The sequence below is a fragment of the Phascolarctos cinereus genome, unplaced genomic scaffold (genome assembly GCF_003287225.1).
Source record: "Phascolarctos cinereus isolate Bilbo 61053 unplaced genomic scaffold, phaCin_HiC Scaffold_5;HRSCAF=322, whole genome shotgun sequence".
Taxonomy (NCBI): Eukaryota; Metazoa; Chordata; class Mammalia; order Diprotodontia; family Phascolarctidae; genus Phascolarctos; species Phascolarctos cinereus.
The window spans coordinates 132,438,337-132,457,637 of NW_027555958.1; the positions used below are offsets into that span (position 1 = coordinate 132,438,337).

The window sequence follows — 19,301 nt, forward strand, 5'->3', positions numbered from 1 at the left end:
AATGACTACTAAGACAGGTAGGAGCTATAATTTGCACTGGTAAAGGGAGCACTAGCACCAATTAAATCAGGGTATCCCTTACCTTCGTCTGATCCTCCTGTGGCATGGTTTTGTGTCTCATTATTTTGTGCTCTCTCTCCTGTGGATGAGCTACAGTATGGTGAAGGACTTCTTAAAATGTGATGTCCAGAAGTAAACACAAGAGCCTAGATATGGACTGATCAGGGCAAAATGTAGAGGCTGTCACTTCCATGGTTTATACATATTTAAACCCCAGAATACACATCAACACCCTTCCCCCCCCCCCACTCCTGGCTTAATCTTCCCCCCTCTGGAAGGAACTTCTTGCTCAATTTCCAAGTCCAATCTATGCTGTGCTAAAGTCAAAGGGTATCTACTATATCCTCTTACTCAGAGTGCAAACTGTCAAATCTCCATTCAGAAGCCACTTTGTGTTTTGGGAGTTTCTTCCTGCAGAACCAAAATGAAAAGTAGTAACCCTGGCATCTTTCCCATAAGATCTTGCATGGCATTGAATTGTCTCATATGGGTTACCAGAAGACTATGCTAAAATAGAATGGAGGAAGACAGCATGGTACTATGGAATGAATACTGTCTCTAAAGGCTGACCTGTGACCTTGGGCAAATTGCTTCCTGAATCTCAATGTCCTCATCTCTAAAGTGACAGGATTCCAGCTCTAGATCTGTGATACTATGACTTCAACTAGTCACCACATAGTGGATAGCCTCTTTATCCTGTTACCATTCGAATGCTCTCATACACTATATGAGGCAGGTTATACAACAGGCACTCCAAGCTAATCATCTGAAAATCCTACTGGTGTAAAAACAACCCAGACTTCAGAACGCATGTTGAAGCAGGTAGAAAGCGTTTTCTCCTTATGCTTAGCTGGCACTTAACCTATACATTTGAAAATAACATTTCCCCCACAAAAATCAAAACCATGTGGTCTAGTGGTTGGAGATTGGATCTAGACTTAGAAGCTCTGTTGGACTGTTTGTTTGTTTGTCCTGTGCTCTTGCAAGTCTCTTAAAATGCCTTACTTCCATCTCCCCAACTGTGAAATGGAAATAATGTCTACATCCCAAGGGTCTCGAGGCTTACTGTTAGTGAAGTGCTTTAGAATCCTCTGATGAAAGGCACTCAGAGAGTTCAAAGCTGCTGTATTAAGATAGGTTTATCATATATATAAAGAAGTAAGTCCTTTTCATCATGTAAAATGATTCCCTCTAACTTCATTCCCTCCACAGACAAAAGAAGCCTCAGACTTTAGATCCCATTGACTTAACACTGTGCTCCAGCTGTTTACATGCATGAAACTCTTACCATCCCCTTTTGATTTGCAACATCCACAGAGCCTAGGACAAAAGAACGTCCTCCTGTTCACAAGTCGTGACTCATGTGAAAATTGAAACTTCATGCTTCTTTTTATTAAGGGCCTCACTTTCTTTCTGTGGGTTGGAATAATTGGGGGAGGGAGAAGATAAACACAGTAAAATAAACATGAGCAATATATTAGTCAGTAAAATAAATCTGGATCAACTGTTAACAGGCAAACCTAGTGAGGCATAATGGTATAATGGAAAGACCACTGGACCGAAGATCAGATGACCTGAGTTCTACTTTAGCTCCATCAGTAACTAGCAATGTGATCTTGGAAAAAATTACTGAACCTTTCTAAGCCTCAGTTTCCACAACTCATCATAGATGATAGATTATTGAGCCATAAAGGACCCAACATATGGTCCCATCTAATCCTCTCATTTTACTTGTAAGGAAACTGAGTCCCAGAGTAGTTAAGTGGCTTCTCAAAGATTTTTTAGAAAGTGAACAGTGGAGCTAGGATTCAAACCCAAGGTTTATGCTCTTTCCACTACATTAGGAGGAACCTGTCTCCTTTTACAATTCCTTAGGGTTGTTGTGAGGATCAAAGGAGAAAATGTTTGTGAAGGCACTCTGAGGACAAGAAAATATTACAGAAATTCTTGATGACTAAACTCTAAGAACCAGTAAGAGAAGGACTTCATCATCTAGAGTAATTTGTCTTCTGCTCACAAACTCCATGGAAAGAAGCCCGGTTAAATTTCAGAGCTTGTCAATCAAATCTTAGGTTCTTGCACAGGGCGTAGGGTATATTTGGTGGTGGGGCCACTGTTATTTATATAAGGAAGCTTAACACATCAGTATGAGTCAAAGTCATTTTTCCTGCTTTTCAAAAGGCAATGCTTTTCTAGAACCTATTTGTTTTTCCAAGAGGCACATGCCATTTTTACAACATTGACATTGACATTGAGTTCCTTAGATGCCTTCCTGGTCCTTCTGAGACTATTAGACTAGTCTGAAGCTACATACCACCCAAACAACCAGTTAGTTAATCAATTCAGTAGGAAGATGTACTATTAATAAAATCTCATCATGGCATAGAGGATAATCCCTGAAAATTCTAGTTATGTGTGATCATGGGCAAGTGACTTAACTTCTCTTGAGTCTATTTTTTCCTCATCTGTAAAATTCACTCCACTTTGCATCTGCTGCCCTCCTGATTTCAACTCCATTGAACAAAACGCTCACCCAGGATAGGCTCATCACTTCTAAACTCACCACCAGCCTTCTAACCCAAGCCTTAATTGACACCGCCTCCCTCAGCCTCTTCTCCCCTGTGATTGGATGGCTAAAAAGTGGATCACCAAAGTCCCCCCAAATGCCTTTCTTCACAGAGCAGAAACCGGACTCTCAGCTCACACCGCTTTGTATCTCTTGCTCGATGCTATGCTGGGTATCCCCAAGTGTTCCTCTCCCTTGTTTTCCTGCCTCCCTGTATGTGTTGTCTCCCCCTCCCCTTTAGATTGTAATCTTCTTGAGGGCAGAGGCTATCTTTTTATTAACTGTATTCTCAGTACTTAGTACAGTACCTGGCACGTAGTAGGTACTTAATTGATGTTTATGGGATTAGGATCATAATATTAGTTGTGCCTCAAGAAGTTCTTGTGAAACTCAAATTAGATAATGTACATAAAGTGCTTTGCAAATTGTAAAGTACATAACTGAAATCCCGTCTCATATACTTTCTAGTGGTGTGATCCAGGTCAAGTTCTGTAACTTCTCTCTGCCTCAGTGTCTTTAATTGTAAAAATGGGGATAGTAATAATACCTACCTCCTTGGGTTGCTCTGAGGATAAAATGAAACCTATTTGTAAAGTGTTTTGCAAATCTTAAAGTACTACATAAGTGCTAGTTATTATATATAAAAGGTCTCTGTTAATACTTTAGTGGATTGTGAAGGGGACCCTTGGTTCTTTTATTTTTCTTTATATTTCTTTTTTAATGCTGTATTTTTCAAAAGAGCATCAATAGAACATTAATGACTCTCAATGACCCTCACTCCCTCATAGAACCTTTTTTTGTAACAAGTAAATACAGTTAAGCAAAACAAGGTGAAAAATACAATAGTTTGGAGTTCAGAGAACCTGGGTTCGAATCTTGCTTCACATGATTACAATTTGTATGACCTTGGACAAATGATGATCTCTTTGGATCTCAGCTTATTCATCTGCAAAGTTAGAAAGTTGAATTAAATGGCCTCTGAGGTCTCTTCCAGCTCTAGATCTATCATCCAATGACCCCTTGTCCATGTTTAAAAATATATTCCTTATTCTACAACCATAGTCCATCACCTTTCTGCCAGGAGGCAGAAGGCATTCTTCATTGATGGTCCTCTAAAGTCACTATCGATGATTGGAGTAATTAAAGCTCTGACATTTTCAGTGCTAAGATGGTAAGGCATGGATAGGTTGTATTTTCTGTAACACAGATGGAAGCATCCAAATCAATAAGACCATTGATTTCTTTGAGGATGGTGATAATCATGAATTTTGTTCTGCTTTTCTTTCATTCTGCATCAGTTCAAATTTCTCTAAATTCTTCATATTGATTACTTCCTAAAATTCAATACTATTCCATTACATTTAGGTACTACAGTTTTCTCAGCGATTCCGTGATCAAAGGGCATCAGTGATTTCTGGCTAACGTCATTTGCCATCAGCTCCTCTACTCGGTTTTGACTCCACGAACATCATGCCACCAAACCAGGTACCCCCTTGTGTCACTCCTTCTCTCTAGCTATTATCTTACCCTATCAGATTGTAAGCTTCTTGAGGTCATGACCTGTCTTTCTTTTTCTTTATCTCTAGGGCTTAGCACAGTGTGTGACAAATAGCAGATGGTTAGTAAATATTTATTGACTATTGCATATACATGGGAACTTTCCCTTTGTTTTTATCCTTTTAAGATTTACACACACACACACACACACACACACACACACACACACACACACACATAAGTTTATTGACTCTTTTTTTAGTATATTTTCCATTGTTTTCCAGAACAGATAAGTCGGGTCTTACCTCCACCAACAACGTATCCCTTCTATGGGGAATGAAATGAAATCTTAGAGTTGTTTTAATCTGTGTTTCTCTTAGTAGTGACTTGGCACATTATTTCATGTTTCATGATTTTTTGATAGCTTATTTTTTGTCTTTTGAAACTGCCTGTTCATTTACTTTGGCCACTTATTGGTAGGGACATGGCTTTTATTTTTATATATTTGTATTAGGTTCCTAACATGTCTTGAATACTATACCTTCATCAGAGACATTTGCTACAAAGTTTATTCACCAATTAACTACAGCTATTCTAATTCTAATCACATTAATGTTATTGGCACAAAAGTTTTTCAATTTTATAATAATCAAAATTGCCAGGTTTATAGTTCTGAATACCTCTATGCTTTTGATATTATTTCTCCCACTAGCTAGTTATGAAAGATTTCTCTAATTTTTAAAAATTGATATGATCTTTTATATTTAGACTATGTATTTGTTTGCCACTTATTGTGGCACATACTGTTAGATGTTGGCCTAAACTAATTTCTACCAAATAGCTTTCCAATTTTTCTATTCGGTTTTTGTTAAAAGTAGAATCAGCTTTACAACGACCAACATAGTTAATCATGGAGAGCCTCAACACCAGTAGGCAGCCACAAAATCATGAATTATTTGGCCTTGAGAGCCCCTGAAAAAAGAAAAATACAAAACAGATCTTAGTTCTCTATAGACCTTTTCTACAGTGAGATTGTCAGAACTGTGGAAAGAAGTGCACAGGGTGTTAAGAATTATAATGACACCTATAAACATTAACTTCAATGCTGGTACTCTAAAAGAACATTATCCAATAACTCACACTTAACATACTGCTAGAGGAACTAAAATGTTAAGAATATTGACATTCTTGTTAAAATCAGAAGATTAGAAAGTTGTGTCTAACTTGATTACTCTCAAGTTCTCCTTGGAAAAGCAAATAAAGAAGTTGTTTTTGTTATCTGTCCAAAGGTACCAAGGATTATCCTTTGATGGAACACTTGGCCATCCTGCATTGCATTGATGAGAAAAGCAAAATGGCTTATGTACATATGCTCATTGCAGAGGATCTGGAAGTTTATAAACAATATACTTTGGTAAAATATGACATTAGTGCAAATGTGAGCATAGGTAAAGATGACCAAAAAAAAAAAACCAAACCACATTGGAAAGTATGTCTGAGGGTCCAGAAATGAAAGAGGTCTAAAAGTTTGTGGACTATACAGAAGACTTAATATCATAAATATTTTCTTCAACAAAAGAGTGGGATGTAGTAAATATGGCAAACAAAGATTAACATCATAAAATGAAATTTACTGTATCTTAACAGTCAGGAAAATAATTAGTTATCAAATGTGGGAGTTTTTATACAGACCATCAACTTGTTAGAGCAAAGAACAAAATCAATACCAAATAATAGCAATAAAAATAAGATATGGCACGCAACCAAATAAACAATTAGTAAATATGCTGTCTCTCTGTCTCTCTTTTTCTCTGTCTCTCTTTCTCTGTCTCTGTGTGTGTATGTGTGGTGTGTGTCTCTCTCCAATATCTTGTTCTAAATTACTTTCTTTGCTCTGGGGAATTAAAAACAAGATAAAAGCAAGCAAACTCTTAATAACCTAAGATTTGGGGAACAGGCACATCTCTCTTGGGAAGGGAAGAGAAAAAGAGAGAGCCACAAAACAAGATTTTCTTAGACATGCCTCAGAATTCACAATAGTGATCTCATTTCAATGGTTCTGCTTCCCCTTCCATGGTGTTGATCTCCACAGCCTCTGTTCTTCTAGTCTCCCATACCACTGCTTGTTGGGGCTACTTTCCTGAGTTACCTGTGACTTTGCTGCTTCTCTACTGCCCATCTTTCCTCTGCTTCCATTTCATACATGCTCTTCTTTATGGCTTTCATTCTCTGTCTCCTGTAGGATTGAAAAGCTAGCTTGTCAGTCAAGTCTGGCCCTATATAGTCACAGGGTCAAAGCAGATCTCCAAGGGGTTGAGAAAGGAAAAAATGATAGTCAGGATGTCTGCCTTAAACAAGCATTCCTTTCTAATGTCCAAATCTCATTGGCAATTGTAAGACAGTGCTACAAATATAAACTCATCTGCAGGAGATTGTAGAAGATTGTAAACAGTATTGCCTCATAAAACTCAGGAGATGCTATAACAAAAAATGAGCTTATTGAAAGTTTAGTATGAGATCTAATAAAGCCAAATTATTCCCATGACATTAAAGGCTAAAATTGGAAACAGAGTAAAAAACAGACAAAAAATGGAAAAGATCTGTCATGATTTCTATATCAAACAATTTTTTCTATCAATGATAATTGAACCACCATATTTGGTCTCCCCATGAGGAAGTAGAAATGGCACAAAAGAAAACAAAGATGGAGAGCACAGCTGGACCAGATCAAGTGTATATGGAGGAGGTTCATGCTGAAGGTTATATAATTTTGAAAACATTGAGGGATTTGTTTTTGAAATATAGGAAGTAGAGCTCAAAGGCAACTTTATAGGCCGTTGAAATATAGCCTTTTTTAAAAACACAAATAAGGACTCCTAAACTGCTAAAGGTTAAATGATTTGCTCAGTGTCACACACAGATAGAAAGTATCTGAGTTGATTTTCTAACTCAAGTCTTCTTGACTTCAAGGCCGGCGCTCTACTGCTGTCTCAACTCTCTACCCATCTGCAAGAACATAAAATTTTAAATATTAGGAAAAATAATGGGTGATATTGATATCAAAAGAGGATAATTGGGAAGAAGTCAATAACTATAGAACCATATTCTTATTTTCTCATTGTTTTATGGGAATCATCTATATACATATAGAGAATACCCTTGCTAAAAATATGAGAAAGGAATAAAACAGTTTTTTTGTTTGTTTTTGGCAAATGCTATTCTCTAGTATACTACATCTTTTTGGTTAGACAAATGACTAAAAGATTCTGAGAATACAGACTTCCACTGTATTTATTGTTTGCTGAATATGATAAAGTAGCCAACTCAGCCCAAAATGCTTTCTTAAAGACTCTCTCCTCCAACAATGTATCTTCATGTAATCACCTAAGATTCCTTAATAGGCACAAAAATGTGTTTAACAAACCGTGCTTATTTTACATAATGAATAGAAAGCTGGTTTTCAGGATCAGGAAGAATTGGGTTTAAATTCTACTTCAGATCACATTTGATCTGTGGTCTTGGTCAAATCACTTAACTTCTCTATGTTGGATGAGTCTTTAGGACTTTAAATTGCAGTTGCTTCCCTGAATCCTGGAGAAGAAGTAGTCCTCATTGGGAGAATCTAAAAACTGATCAGATCATAGATCACGATCAGAAAAATTCTTCTGGTGATGCTCTATGACTTAAAATCACGGAATATTACACTTCCCAGGGAATCACAATTGTAGGTCACCCACAACCTCCTCTTCTACACATTTTTTATCTATTTATTTATTTTTGGCTAGGCAATAGGGTTAAGTGACTTGCCCAGGGTCACACAGCTAGTAAGTGTTATGCATCTGAGGCCGGATTTGAACTCAGGTACTCCTGACTTCAGGGCCAGTGCTCTATCCACTGCGCCACCTAGCTGCCCCACAACCTCCTCATCTAAAGATGAGGAAATGTCAATTATGATCTCTAGAATTAATAGCACAGGGTTTCAGATGAGGCTATAGAAATGTTAGGAATACATCACAATATAGCTTAAATCATCTTTTCATTTTAACTACACAGCAACGATGAATTGTGCACACAAAGTGGTATAGCTAGTATTAAAGAAATATGTGACTGGAAAAGGAGTGGGCTAGTCATAGATATGAGAGGCATGAGGGATAGTAGGTAGTCACAAATTTCTCTTTTCATTCCTTCTAGCTGTTCTAGTCAGATCTTGTATGTACCCAGTTATTTACTTATTATCTCCCTGTCATTAGAAGTAGAATGTTCCATGAGAACAGAGGCTATTAACACTTCCCATCTGTATTAACTATCACCCAAAGTCATGAAGAAGAAGGTGATCCAATGAGCTCTTTCCATTTTTGGTTTTCACATTTCCTGATGTGATACATGTCGTGTATCTGGTAAAGAAAGAATTTGAGATTATTGATTACACGTTGCATGCAGGGCACTTTAACATTTCCTTGGGATTCGAGGAATAAGAACAAAAGAAAATTGAGATTCATTTGGCAGCACTTAGTATGAAGATTTTTTTTATGGTATTCCCAGTGTTTATCAAAATGCTAAGCACTTAATAAATGCTTATTGATTGAATTGCTATTGCATTGGAATGTCAAATTCCAAATCAGGAAGAAGGCCCTTGGCACACTGGAGGACTTCTTGTGGAAGACTTATGGGAAGACATGGAAAACAGTCACATACAATTAAAAGGGCAAAGATTAGCCAATGGAGAAAGCACCCAGATCCGTTAAAGAAAAGAATTGTTAAATAGATGAAAAACCTGACATTTAGAGACATTAAACAGCTTGACCAAGGTTGTATCCCTTGTAAGTATAGAGATGGACTTTGAACCCAAGTCTTGTCACACTAATTCTAGTACGCTATTATCCCAAATCCTAAATGTGATGAAGACTTGCCACTGATTGAGGCTAGAACAATAAAAATATATAAATAAGCTTTAGATATGCTGTTCTTGTAAATATTAGCAGTGAGAAGACAATGGGGCATGAAAATATGAACATAAGTTTGATATTCTCCACTTGGACTAGCAGTGTGCTGGTGAAAATGAGGAGGAAGTTGAGCTTTTTGAGAAACTTAAGGCATGAAGCCCCAAGAGTGAGTGAGCAAATAATGAATGAATAAATGAATGAAAAATATTTACTAAGTACTTACTATATATCAGACACTTTGCCAATGCTGGGAATACAAATACACAAAGTACGATTGTCCCTGCCTTCAAGGGGTTTATATTCCAGCAGGGGAAGTCAATATATATGATGAAATCTTTTGGCTGGGGAAGTCAAAGGGACGGTGAGAAGAGTCATACTATACAGTAAGGGTTCTTAACTTGGGGTCTACAGACCTCTAAGGGGCCCATGGATGGATTTCAGGGAGTCTGTGAACTTGGATGGGAAAAATTTATGTTTTTATTTTCACTAAACTGTGACTGATATTTAGCATTTTCTTCAATTATTCTGAGAAGGGGCCCGTCGACTGCACTATCCTGCCAAATGGGTCTGTGATATACAAAAAGGTTACAGACACCTGCTATGGATCAATTGATAGGCACGTTCTTTCTAAGAATGACAGTGTTGGTTTGATTATTGTTATTAAGGCAGGAGATGGAAGTGAAAGAGATGGCCAGAAGTCACCTCCCTGGTGGTACGGTGGGGTGGGTTAGCCTAGAAACAGCAAAGGCTGTCCAATCAGAAACCAAGGGCCCCAAGAAAGCAGTTCAACTGTCTGATTGGAGGTAGATGATGGTGTATAGGTAAGAACATGACATAAAGATGGCCAGGGAGCTGTGGATCCCAGCTTAGACATTTGTCCTGGGCTTTGCCAAATATTTTTCTGAGCTGTGTATGAGGTATGGGAGATTCTAATTTAAGGATATTTTGTGAGCAGAATCTAAAAAAGCTTTCAAGTTGACATTCTATTGACTGTAAGGACAGTACTTTTGACCAGAAACCAAGAAATGGATTTGAGACTTATATAGAAAAGATTGGACTTTTTCACAGGATCATAGAACTAGAACTCAAAGTTACTTTAGAAGCTCCAAACCCCTTATTTTACAGATGAGAAAAGTGAGGCTTAGAAAAATTAAGTGACTTGCCCAGGGTTAAATAGCTCATAAGTGTCTGTGATGAGATTTGAAAGCCAGCTCTCTACGACTATTCAGTTCTCTATTGTTGTTGTTGGTGGTGTTTGTCCTTTGTTCTTGAAGAAGGGCCAAGGACATCAAGTGAATTGGATGTAAGTGAGGCAGAGCTGTTCAAAGTGATCAGCCCCCTACTCTTTTCCAGAGTCATTGGAATCTATTGGCAAGACAGGTCAAGATGACTGGTAATGGCCCTGGCTGCAATGACCTTTTCAAGCTAAGGTCTTTCCCAGGTCTCAGTTTGTCTAAGGCAATGCCCATTCAATGATTAAGGGCTATGTTAGAATTGAGACAAAAGATGGCCTAGTTTGCCACTGAAAAAGAATCAGTCTGGGAGGGGGAAATCCTCAGAGTTTGTGGTCAGAACAGAAACAATTGCTATTTACACTCATTGTGCTATATTGCTTCTTTGGTAAAAGTTCTATACTACTACTGGGATGGAGCATGATATCACCATAAAAAACTTTGTAAAATGATTTAATCTGGGTCAAGATAAGTAAGTAACGAGACAGAGCTTATACCAACATTCTTTGAATATATTTGATTTTTTTGTTTGTTAGTTTTTGGCATTCTGACATTTGCCTGAAATAGTTTTTGCATTGTAAATGAATAATTAAAAAGGTCACTTAGGGGATGGGTAAGAAGCATAGCAAAAGTGAAGAAAAAAAGACTAAGATACCAGGGACACAGATTTTTGGTGATGAAACCCTGAATCCCTGTGTGGCTGCGGTGGAAAGTTACCTAAGCAGCGGAAACAATCAGGGAGCCTTCTGTTTAAGAGCTTGCCCTGGGCCACATTTTGTTACACAGTGATCCCTTTCTGGTATTGTCTGGGCTATCCGATTTCTCTGTACTATCTCTTCTTGGTTCATCTTTTTCTGTATCTTCTGACTCTACCTGCCCTCCTTCTTCCTCCTCCTCCCCATCTGCTTTTCTACCTTTGTCTCTTTCCACATTGTTTAGTCTTTTGAGAGGAAGCAGTCATGATTTACATGTTGGAAGATAAGGGGGGGAAAATCTTCATCTATACTAAGTGCTGCCAAATAGCTCTCAATTTTCTTTTGTTCTTATTCCTAAAATCCTAAGGAACAGTGAAAGAAAATGCACTGTATGCAACATGTAATCAATTATCCCAAATTCTTTCCCTATCAGATACATGACATGTATTGCATCAGGAAATCTGAAAACCCAAAATGGAAAGGGTTTATTTGATCACCTTCTTTTTCATGACTTTGGATGATAATTAATACAGATGGGGAACATGTTAATTTCTCAGTTGGACAGTGAGAGTTTTAAAATGACCCAAGGCCTTGTTTTCTAGGCTCCCTAAAGAGAAAGGAGTTTGTAGCTTTAATTTAGAGCTTTAAGTACTCCTCCCTAGTAACAAAACACGAGATACTTCCCACCTCCAAATCCCTAAGAAGGAACCAGGGAGCTTTCGACTTTTTTTTTGTCAGGATAAGTGATTTTACATCTGCCAGCACAGGTTAAAAGATCAAGTCTTCTCTCAGAACCAAATCCTCTACACCCTACAAAAGTTAAACTCTTGTTAAAGAACATGATTTGGGTCTTCTCTTACTAGCTTTTTTCTTTTTTTAGCTTTTATGAAGTTTCTTAGGGAAAAAATAAAAAGGTCTAATGCAGAGGGAGAATCTTCCTCCATCTGCTTGCTTCTGCCCTGCTTTTGTCCCTTTCTCTCTTCTGGGTGGGGAGGAAAGGGGAGGAGGATTTTCTTACCACATCAATGGAAAGGCCTGAGCAAGGTCATTCCATCCCCAGCATTCTTGGGGACATAATACCACCAAAGATACACGGAACTCTCTATGATCAATTTAACAGTTCCTCCACCCTGTTGTCAAGTATTGAAAAAGGCCACCAAAAAAACACTGATTCTAGGGAGGCCTTATGCCTATTGGGAAGAAGAATTCAGGAAGGGAAGTTGATTCATTGCTTTCTTTCTTGTTTCCCAAGAAGGTTTGTTGCAATACCTTTGGAAACAAAGACGATAGAATGACATTCAACCAGATGGTCCTTCACACATGTCAAAGACCAGTTTCCTTTCCAAGCTGGTAGAAGAGATTCTACATGTGCTTAACACAATGAACTAATGAAAAAAACTCCAGAAAAATGTAACAAATATATGTTGAAGTTTTATGTGTTTTAAAAGTTCTCTTTTCATGGAAGGCTCTGAACACAATAATCTTAGAAAGTATCTAGGAGGTGACAGCTTATAAGCATTGAGAATGTGGAGTGGTAGATAAAGCACTTATTTTGGAATCCTGAGACAAGGATTGGAATTCCAGGTTTGCTCACTTACTACTCACTACTTTGGGTGAATCACTTCTCTGCTCCTATAAGGATGTGTGCACATTACGTATATATGTATTGAATACTTTCATATTTTAAGGCATGCATGGGGAAGTAGGGCTTATGGGTAAACAAATACCAGCATACCAGAGGTACAAATATTTGTACTTTTTGTTGTCCCATCGATACAAATTTTTATATACCTATTGATAAAAATACATGATTGGGATAGTTTCTTAAAAGTGTTCTATGAAAAAAAATGTAATTTAGATTCTCAGCAAACTGATAAATGCTGAGGAGCTCCATGATCTCACAGAATCACAGAATCTGAAAGTTGGAAGCAGGAGTGTGCTGGTAAATGTTTAACAACTGTCTCTCTAGGAAAAAAATTGTATATACAACACACTTTAAATTTTCATTTGCATTATTAACATTTCCCCACAACTCTCTTAAATCTAGATAATCCACGAGACAATAAATCAAGCCCTGATTTGTAGTATTTGTCAATTTTTGAGATGTAAATGCTCATGCTGAAAATTTAAAAGTTGATGCTCTTGAACCCATATGCCTGTTTAGAGGCGATCTCAGCAGCTATCTAGTCCAATTCAGACGCCAAACCTCTCTTTTCAGCCTTTAACACCATTGCTGAGGTTAAATTACAAGGAATCAGTATTACTTCAGGAGCTAACTTGAGGCCCAATCAAACCTAGCTTATAGGGATCTACACATTCTTTCTCTAAGGAGCAAGATTCAGGAGGGAATATTAGAATCACAGAACTTTTGAATAAGAGGAGACCACTAATTTAATAATGATCACTGGCCTAAGGTCACACAGGTAGTATGGGCTGGAGGCTGGCTTTGAACCCAGGTCCGCTGACTAACAAACCAGTACCATCATCTCCCACATTTCACAGATTACTAATTAAGGCTCAGGAAAATTAAGTCACTTGTTCAGGATTACACAGATAGTAAATGTCTGTGGTGGTATTTGAACCCAGGTCTTCCAGTCTACAAGTCATAGTCATAAAGTCACTTCTCCAGCTGGTTAGTGTTGTAGATCTTAAACTAGAACTCAGGTCTCCAAGCTTCCAGCCCAGAACTCTTTCTACCTTCTAGTCATTACTAGATTGGGGAAGAAAAGTTGTCAGTAAAACACCTAATAGTGAATCAATTTGTAGGCTAGGGGAGAGTAGAAACGAGAGAAAGTAGAGTAATTTTTTTGTAAATCAGTGTTTCTGATTAAACTCAAGATTTCCTTTTTGTTATTTAGTAAATCCATTATTAATGTTAACACTCATTTTTAAAGTGTATTTCTCAATGACAAAATAGTTTTTCTTCTACCCTGAATCAATGATGTTAATGAGCAGCATAGGCACTGATTTCACATCAGCAGCCAGGAGGTGATAATTAGTGGTTTTTTTTTTCTAATGTCCCTGCTAAACAGTGTTTTTTTGTGTGTGTGTTCAGATAATCGATTTCTTGGTGGTGAGAATAAGAATAGTAATTACAGAACTACTTAGATACATTTTATGAGTGGATTTCATAAATTTTGTTGGTAAAATTTACAGTATGGGCTTTCATTTGTCTTTAGCAAAGCTCAGAAACTATGATCATGATTATATAATTATTCTTGTCATACTCATAATTTATTATTGAGAGGCAGCATGGAGAAATAGATAGTGTCTATCTGATAGACTCAGACTGGAATCAAAAAGACCTAATTTAGCTATCTGTTTCTGACGCAGGATGGGCAAGTCATGAAACAGCTCAGTGTCCCCAGGCAACCCTTTAAGAGGATAAATGACAAACAAGTTGTTGATCTGTATCAGTGCAGGGAATTTCAATACTGGGAGTTCCCTCCACAAATAAAATTGCCTATCCAAACCCCAAAACAAACATTGAACACCCAATTATTATTGGTGTGATTTTTTTCTATTCTACGAATTGCTTGTAGTTGAAAACCCTTCTCATTCTATACTAGGAGAAATGTAAATTAGAGGTACTTTCAGGAAATGTTATCTTCAGAAACTTAACATATTTTTTTCATAATTCTGCCCCATTCCCTGGTACAGTGCAAAGCAATCAGATTTTAGTTTTCTTTAAAGCTTACAGCCCTTCTGGAGAAAAATTATTATTTTTATTTTTTTTTAGTATAAGGAAAACTGCATGAAGGGTGTCTAGAACTTTATAGAAGAGGAGTCAGGCTTACTTCTTCACCTGATTCCCTATTCCCAAGGCTGTAAACTGTCCCATTCTGGGCCAGGTAGTCTTTTCCTGTCTCCAGGCCAGGTTCTGGGCAGCTGGCAAACTTAATCAAGCCAAACAATCTTGGTAACAGCTGCCTGTCCAACATTCTAACACTGAGAAGGTGCCATAATTAGCATTTGCCTTGATTCACTCAGAGCATCTATAACCAAGATGAGTTGACCTCCCAGCTAGGGACACTTGATGAGATTTTTTTTTAATGAGTGATTACCCATTGGAACTAAACACTGAAATGGATCCTATATATTGTAGCATTATCATCCCAAGGAACTATGGTTTGAAAAGAATAATACCCTCTTATCTCCAGAATCTAGCTGCTGAGTAAAGCATTCAGGTAACTTAAAGACTCCCCCAGCAAATAGCCTTTACACAGAGGTATCTGATTTGAACGTAACTATTCTCTGAGTTACTTTTCCAGTCTCCAGTGCCCTTTTCAGATTTCCTGAGGCTCCTTTCCTTTCTCTTCTCACCTTCAAGTCTTTAAACACACAGTGCTTGCTTTGTGACACTTCTTATCTCTTCCAAGGTATGTTCTACTTGAGTAGCCCAAGCTCCAGGCTGGCCACTGCTGGATCATGTGTTGTTCAGACTTGGGAAAACAGGAAAATAAAATGAAATGGTGGTTTTCTTTTCTTCAATTCTCCAGATTTGGGTTTCATCAAAGTGCTGAATGAGAACTGATGAGCCAGCCCAAAGTTACTTTTAAAAGCATTTTCTAGTGTTGGAGGATTCCCTGAGTTGTGTTTTTTGTTGTTGTTGTTGTTGTTTCTGATTGTAAATCTGAGAGTTAATCCACAGCTGCTTTGCTATATATATATATATAGTTTAAAGTAAAAAGATAATTTATTCCACTGTATTCTTAACAAGAATTTCTCTTGCCTCATTTGGAATTCTGTGCTGTCACCGCTAGGAATTATAAATGATATTTCATCATTTGTAAAATGAGGATTTTGGGTATATGGTCCTTCTAGCTTTCAAACTTTGCTATTATTCTACGTCCCTGTTTCTTACAGCCATAGAACATATAAGAGCCTATAACCTTTCCAGTTCAGTTTTGCCTTTCTCAAAAATATATAGGATGACAACTGCTTTTCATCTCATAAGGATGTATATTATTCTGTGCTTGTTTTTTCCCCAAATAAAGGATTTTTTTTTGTTTTAAATATATATGTTAAGCAACAACTCCAACTCCACCTCTCTCTTTCCAAACTTAAACCCAAATACATTTCCATTAAAATATTTTCCGATGAAAAAGGTACTGCCATTAATACGGCAGAAAAGGAAGGAAGGAAGGAAGCAGAGAAGTAAGGAAAAGGAGGAAAGTCAACAAGCATTTGTTAAGAACTTAATATGTGTCAGACATTGTGAAAGAAGGAAGGAAGGAAGGAAAGAAGGAAGAATAGGAGGAAGGAAAGAAGAAAAGCTTACCAGTCTTGAAATAGAAGCCCTAAAATTTTTCGTCTTAAGATTTATGAGTTGATTTTCTACCAGAATCAAGTAATGCATCATTGACTTTTCCAAAACTCGGATAACTAGTTTATTCTTTTAAAATGTTTCTCTGCTCTCAGAATCAAGTTTGAGGGACTTAGTTAACTATTAAGAGAGGGGAAAAGATCATTATGCTACCTTTTAAACTATTTTGGAATACTTCCATTGGTGGTCTAGAAAAGATTTGTAGAGAGAGATAGGGCAAAGCTTGATTTCCAGTTGCCCAGTGTATAATCAGGAACAACTGCTTGGTGAAGCAATAGGGACACTCATAATTAGCACTAATTTTTTCCTCCTGTCAAGGTGGGTGTTCATCGGGCATACCTGCTCTTTTTAATTGATGTTTTGAAAACTCCCCATGCCAAACAATAGCGACTTTTGTCCTGCCATGTTTACATACCTGAGAAACAAGCACCAGGCACTTTTTGAAGTTAATTAAAGATTCACTTATGTTAAAAATTTCCGGATGATAGCAAAAGACAAACTAGCCTGACAATGGAAATAATCTCTAGTACTTCGCTCTGTGATTTTTTTCTCAGACAGGTCTTTAAGGTTCTTGACCCTAGTGGGAATTGATAATAGCTGACAGCTACTGTACCACATTGTTCACTATGATGTGCAAGAATCTAGTTCTTATGAGGAAAGATCTGTATGAACTGATAGGAAAAAGGATAAGAGCTGTGATTTCATTGGTAAAGGGAAGTCCTTGGGAGGACGCTGCCTTCACCAACGCTTTTCCACACTTTCTCTTTGGCTTACAATCTAGAGCACTGTGAAGTTAGTGACTTACCTAGGGTCAAACTGTCGGTATATGTCAGAAGCAGGACTTGAATCCAGCTCTTCTTGGCATCAGGGGTGGTATTTTACTCACAATTAATTGCTGTCTGTCTGATGAACTGATATAGAATAAAATAAATACAAACAAGAATAATCACTACACCACAAATAAAAAACGACTACAACATAAGTAAAAAACCACTCAAAAGAAGCTCAACTTTAATTAAAAAACAAAACAAAACAGACAATCATGATCCTAAAGGAGAGATAGCACAATACATCTACTTCCTGTCACCCTAGAGACAAATGACTACTAGTTCAGAATCTTGTATATGTAAATGAGGTCACTGTTTGGGGGTACTACTAGGGAGAATGTTGTATACACTGTCAGATGAGGATATTGTGTCCAGTTTTATTGTCTGGTTGTGTGTGGGTGTATGGGTGTGGGTGTTTTGCTTAAAGGTTTTTGTTCCTAGGGTAGGTTCAATCAGGGGAAGAGTATTTTTAGAAATTTCTATGATGTAAAAACAAAAGGCATCAAGAAAACATTTTCTGAAAAATTTGGATCTTTACAGAGCTTTCTACTCTAGCTGCAGAAGCTTCCTTTCTTCACCTCTCCTTTACATAGAGTAGATTTTTATTTAGGGGATTAAATGAGACAGATTTTTAATTCTCAAATGGGCAGGTTATTGGTATCCAACAGACTTCCGGGATGCCTTCCTTGCAGGAGGCTGGTCTGTGGCCAACTGGTCGGACTATAAAGTAATTTTAATATCAGCTTAAATATATCCGATTTAAGAAAATACAACTGCTGTAGCAGCAAACAAACCAACCAGCCACAAATACCAAAGAAACAACTAAAAGTCCCTATGTATTACAAAATCAATCATTTGGTATTAATTGGCAATATCTATGTCACTGCTTCTCTATTAGTCACTCATAGGCTGTCTATGGGCTCGAGACATTCATATCTGAACCAAATTTTAAGAAAGGTAGTATACTCTTAAGTGCCATACAAATTACTCAAGAGAAAAGAGCTCGGAACCATGGGCTTGGCCATTATGATGCTAATGGAAAGCTGGGAAAGTGAGAAGCAAGGTGTGCTCCCAGCCTCTCAAGTACCCCCATCTCTAGTGCACTTTTGAATAATAGGGGCCGAGAATGCCAAGCCCAACAGGAAACTGAAGAGTGAGCTTCATCTAAAGATGTGGCCGGATTAAATTCCCTGCATTCGTAAAATGTGTGTGGGTACCATTTATTTCTCAGCTGACCCTCATGAGGCCAAACAATCCTGCCTTTGGAAACTGCTTTCCCCTCCTTCCCACACAGGTTTGGTGTCCTTGCCTTTCTAAGCCTGCAGTTTGCTAACATTACAAGTGGTCTGAGAGCCACAGCTAGGATTACAAAACTGCTAAATAATGGATTGAGAGTTTCCTGTTCTGCATAGTTATGCATCCTTCCTGAGAATTCCCAGACCCCAGACTCCCCTGCCACAGGGGATCCATCCCTGGAGAAATGACTTACGTGTGCCAGAGATCTGAATCAATCTTTATAGATAGTGGAACAATAATAATCACTCAATCACACTTATTTTCCACTTGAAGGCTTTTACAAAACACTTCCCTTGCAATATCCTTATAAGGAAAGTACACAGAGCAAGTGCTATGATTCCCATTTTATGGATGAGATTTGAAACTGAAGTAAAGCAACTTGACCAGGGTTACACAATTGTCAGGTGTCAGAGCTAGGATGGGATCCTAATGCTCCTAACATGAAGTCTAAAACTTGTAGTTTTAAATATACCAGAAGCCTCATTAAGTAGATATCTTATCGCTGAAAAACAAAACAACAACAACAACAAACCTACCTTCAAAGGAAGGAATGCATTGAAAGAATAGAAAGAAGAGCAATAAAACAATTGGAACAATGCTATATAATTATAGTGATTAAGCTTGTTCCAAAAGAGATATGATAAGTTACTTCCCTCCTTTCTTTGGAGAAGTGGAGTTGGGATTGGGCTATAGTTATGGAACGATGCATATAATGCCAGATTTTCCTTTTTGATGTTTTGGTTAGTTTTGATGAAATGTTCCCCCTCCCTTTTCTTTTTCATTCTTGTGATAAAGGATAGCTCTGTGGGAGGGGGGAAAGAAAAGGATACATTAGGAAATACGGGTAATATAGAAATAA

General features: G+C 37.6%; 1 long non-coding RNA gene across 3 annotated transcripts in view; it reads left to right on the plus strand.

Moving 5' to 3' along the window:
• Positions 1-19,301, plus strand: part of LOC110208841 (uncharacterized) — a 412,785-nt gene that overhangs the window by 242,493 nt on the left and 150,991 nt on the right. Inside the window, exons 3-4 of one of the 3 annotated variants that reach the window (XR_013487512.1) lie at positions 3,992-4,111; positions 10,420-10,491. This is a non-coding gene — a long non-coding RNA (uncharacterized LOC110208841). Of the gene's footprint in view, positions 1-3,991; positions 4,112-5,412; positions 5,977-10,419; positions 10,492-19,301 lie in introns of those variants that run through there. The other 2 variants (XR_013487511.1, XR_013487510.1) reach the window with 2 other exon arrangements.